Here is a 4,196-nt window from a genome sequence, read left to right as displayed (position 1 = left end):
ATGTGCCTTCCATTGTCTCGTGCGTGAGAAAGCTATCTTGCTAAGAGCTCAAACATGAGGCTGATCTGGCTCTTCTCCCATTCCTCCGTAGTAGGCCTCAGAGCTGCCCAATTTTATCCCCAGTGACTTGCATTCTTTAGGGTTCTTGATGGTCCATAGTCTTTGGACTTCCTAACAGGTCCAGCCAGGTCTTTGGGTCAGAGCCATCGTCTTACAGCGTTGGCTTCCCCTGACTCAGAGGCGTGCCTGCTGTTCAGCTCTCAGGTCCGTGTTTCGTTGTCCATCCTGTGTCAGGACGATTGGCCGGATCCCTGGCCGTCACCTGTGTCTATGGGAAGACGCTTGGTGGTAAACACACATGAAGCAGATTGTTGCTATGGGATACAGTGACAGCTGGGAGAGGAAGGTTTACTTCAGAACAGACTGGCTGCTCACGTATGTTCACTCCAGTGTTGTTTCTAAGAGAAAAAAAACCAAAGCATGGAGATGATAGGGCTCCTTGGTGGGGGAGTTGAGTAAATGGAGGCACGTGGGAACACCAAGTGAGACAGTGAGCAGCTATTTTAAGGAAAAAGGTACAGCCAAGTGTCTGACAGGCTGACCAGAAAAGTTAGATGGTGTACTGTCATGTGTGGAAGAGCAGGAGGAAGGCATTCACACATGTAATATACATAGTCTGGGGAGAGTTAGGGGAAGGCACAGAAAACAATACTAATGACTTCTGAGGACTGAACTCAGAGGTAGCGGTGAGAACTTGATTTCTGTCAGTTAAAAAAAATCATGATGGTATTGCTGTGTGTGTGTGAACACTAGCTAGCTAAGAGAACAGTTATCTTTAGAAGGCGCTGAGAAAAGCTGAGTCTAAAAACTCCCCTCTCTGGGCAGGACAAAGCAGGGTGCAGGAGGAGGACGAGGCCAGCTGTAGGCATGTATTTTCCCCTGCAAGTGATTCTTGGCTTTGCCTGGAGCTCACTACCAGCCAAACCAAACAAGACCCCAGCTCCCCGAGGAGAAAGACTAGGCTGAATAAGAGACTTCTGAATCCCAGCCTCGGAGAGACTGCACACTCACTGACCGTTGCTGCCGTCCTTGCTCTGGAGGATAGGCACATGCTCCTCAGCACCTCCTACCACAGTGAGCTCATAATTCATTACTGTTCCGGAATATTACTTTAGCTAGGCAAGGTCTGTTACATTTGCTCATGCTGTAAAATAGTACTCTAATTATGTGAGGGTGTGCTCCATTTGTTTCTGCTGCCTTTGTTAACAAGGCAAAGATCCGTTACATTTGTTTTGCTGCTTTTAATTATGTGAAGATGTGTTCCAACTGTTTTACCTTGCCTGCCTAAGGCACCCGATTGGTCTAATAAAAAACTGAATGGCCAATAACTAGACAGAAGAGGGATAGGTGGGGCTGGTGGGCAGAAAGAATAAGTAGGAGGAGAAATCTAGACTTAGGAAAGAAAGGGAGAAAAAGAGAGGGAGAGAGACAGAGAGGGATATGCCTAGGACTAGAAGCCAGGCAGAGCTGCCAGCCAGACATGGAGACAGCAGAAAAGTAAGATATACAGAAAGAGAGAGAGAGAGAGAGAAACAGAGAGAGAGACAGAGAGAGAGAGAGAGAAAGTCCTGAGGCAACCATGAATTCAGAGAAATGATTAAAATAAGCGCTAAGCTAAGGCAGAGCATTCCAAACTAATCATAAGTCAGTGCGTCATGATTGATGAGCTGGTCAATGGCCTAAAAAAGCCTGGTACCCATTACTCTATAGCTGTAGATGAATCAGGCAACAACAACATCAGAAACCCGTCACCAGTTCACCACTCCTCTTGGCATGAAGTCAAATTTCACTTTAGCATTCAAGATGTTCGTGGTTGGCCTCCCAGACCCTTCCCCCACTGAACGCTCGTGATTTCTCAGTACTACAAATACATATTCCTTCTTTGAATCTGATGGACAGCTGGGTTGGAATCTTGACTGCTATGTACCCCCATGTGACCCTAGTTACGTCATTTGACCTCTGCTTATTTCCTCGCCTGGAAAATGGGGACTGCAGTAAGAGCACCCACTTCAGGAACTGGTGTGGGGTAGGAGTTACTGCCTGTGTGAGCAGAAGGCTATATCACTGCAGGGGCTGCTGAAACATGGCTGCCCATCCTTCTCCAAGCTTTCCCAGGTCTTCCCTAACCACACTTCTTAGATTTCTTAGCAGGCAAGTCTGGCAGAATGTAGATTCCTTGGCCTAACCCCCAGCAAGGCCATGAAAGCCTGCAGTGGATCCTGGAGTTTGTTCCCAGTGAAATGGATAGCAAGGGTCACTCAGGTGCTGGACCCCGTAAACTCTTTGTAGGTATGTATTATCATACCCAGCTTAGGTGGTGCCTGGGATTGAACCAGGGCTTCATGCATCCTAGGCAAGTACCCTACTAACTGAGCTACACCCTCAGGCCCTTCCAGTGTTTTGGTTGTTTGCTTGTTTTTGTGGTGCTTCTCATAGGAGAACTTGGAAGGGCGTCTTGCTCTTCCTTCTCAGGGTCCTATTCACTTCTGTCTTGATCAGTGCCTCCTATGCATCAGGCCCCCAGGAAGTGCTCCTGGACCTGTACCAACCTGCCAGAAACCAGGGCCTCCCCAGCCTGATGCCCTGATCACCCGTGGGACCGCAATTGTATTCAGGGAAAACTGTGGTACAGCTGGCACCACACTGACCCAAATCCCCAGCCAAGGGATCAGCCTCCCCCAGGTCTGCCTTCCGACAAAGCAACCCATTTGAGTTTTCTTGAGAGGAAGTAAGTTTTCTTCAGCTGGGGTATGCTTAGAGCTCTACATGGTCTCTTCAGACTGGATGCGAGCACCATGCAGGTTCAGGTTCAAGGAAACTGGCTAGACTCTCCCGGTGATTTGGGTGACAGCTTTGATAAGGGATCAACATGCCGTTTCCAGGGAGCCATAGCTCTGATGTTGCTGCCATGCCACACCTGCCGAAGGTTCCTGCATTAGAAGTCTGGTCACTGTGTGGTGATGTAGCAACTTTAAGAGGCTAAGTCTACTGGGAGGACCTCAAATCAGGGTTGAAGGAGATTCGGGTTGTTTCTTAGGGGACCCTTGCTAGTTCTCACAAAAGTTATCCTAAAACTATCAGCCTGGCTCTTTACCTCAGTAAAGCAGCGAACGCTTCTCCCATGTGTTCCCGTTATAGTGTGATAGGCCTGCCATCCTCACCAGAGGTCAAATACAGTGGCCTGATCTGGGATCTAGAGCCTTCTAAATGGTGATCTATATAACACTTTTCTTCCTAAGTGATTTGCTTTGGGTATCTTGTGATAGCAATAAAAGTTCCCCATCACAGAGGACTGTGGCTATGGAGGCCACATTGATGTCTTTCCTTGGGAATGGCCTACCTTGCTTTTTGAAATGGGGTATCTTATTGGTCAGTGAGGCCAGGTTGACTGGCCAGGAAGCCCTGAGGAGTCATCTGTCTGTCTGAGATTACACACACCCACTGCCACATCAGATATTCACGTTGGTTCTGGGGATTAATTTCAGGTCCTTGAATTTATATGGCTAGCATTTTACTGCCTGAGTCATCTCCCCAGGCCCTGGCCTGGGACATTGTGCCCTCCCCTAACTTAACCAACCTCAGGGTCCTAACTAGTTCACCCTTACCCAGACGCAGCAAGCACAGTCCTGGGGCCTATAGTAGAGCAAGTGAGCAGAGACTGGTGCTGTCCTGTGTGTTTTGGGGATGGGAGAGTAAGTCTTTGGTGTAAAGGTGTGGGGAGAGGGGATTGTCTTTTGTGGACAGGCCCCATGTGCTCAGAGGACTAGAGCTCCAGGTTCAAGAGAGAGTCTCCAAAAAGCAAAAGCTTCTCATTTGTTCCAGGGCCTCCCTGCCTTTGCATAAACTGGCTCTATGAAGTAAGGCCTTGTGCTGGACTCTGCCCTGCAGCCGACTTTCAAAGGTAAGTCGGGGGACCCTGCAGGCAGTGCACGAGCTGCCTCAAAGGCTGAAGTATTCCATTTTGTTATTTTAAAAAATTTCCCAAGGGTATAAGTGTGTGTGTGTGTGTGTGTGTGTGTGTGAGAGTGTTGTGTGTGTGTGTGTGTTAAAGTTTTGCTCGCCAAGAGGAAATCTACCCTCATGCCCAACTCTGCTTTAAAAGACTTTCTGAAGTAAAAGCAAACTCCACACCTTAC

This window comes from Myodes glareolus, chromosome 7, assembly GCF_982192425.1.
Source record: "Myodes glareolus chromosome 7, mMyoGla1.1, whole genome shotgun sequence".
NCBI classification, from domain to species: Eukaryota; Metazoa; Chordata; class Mammalia; order Rodentia; family Cricetidae; genus Myodes; species Myodes glareolus.
The sequence above is the reverse complement of the archived record's forward strand: the minus strand, read 5'-3'. Positions refer to the sequence as shown.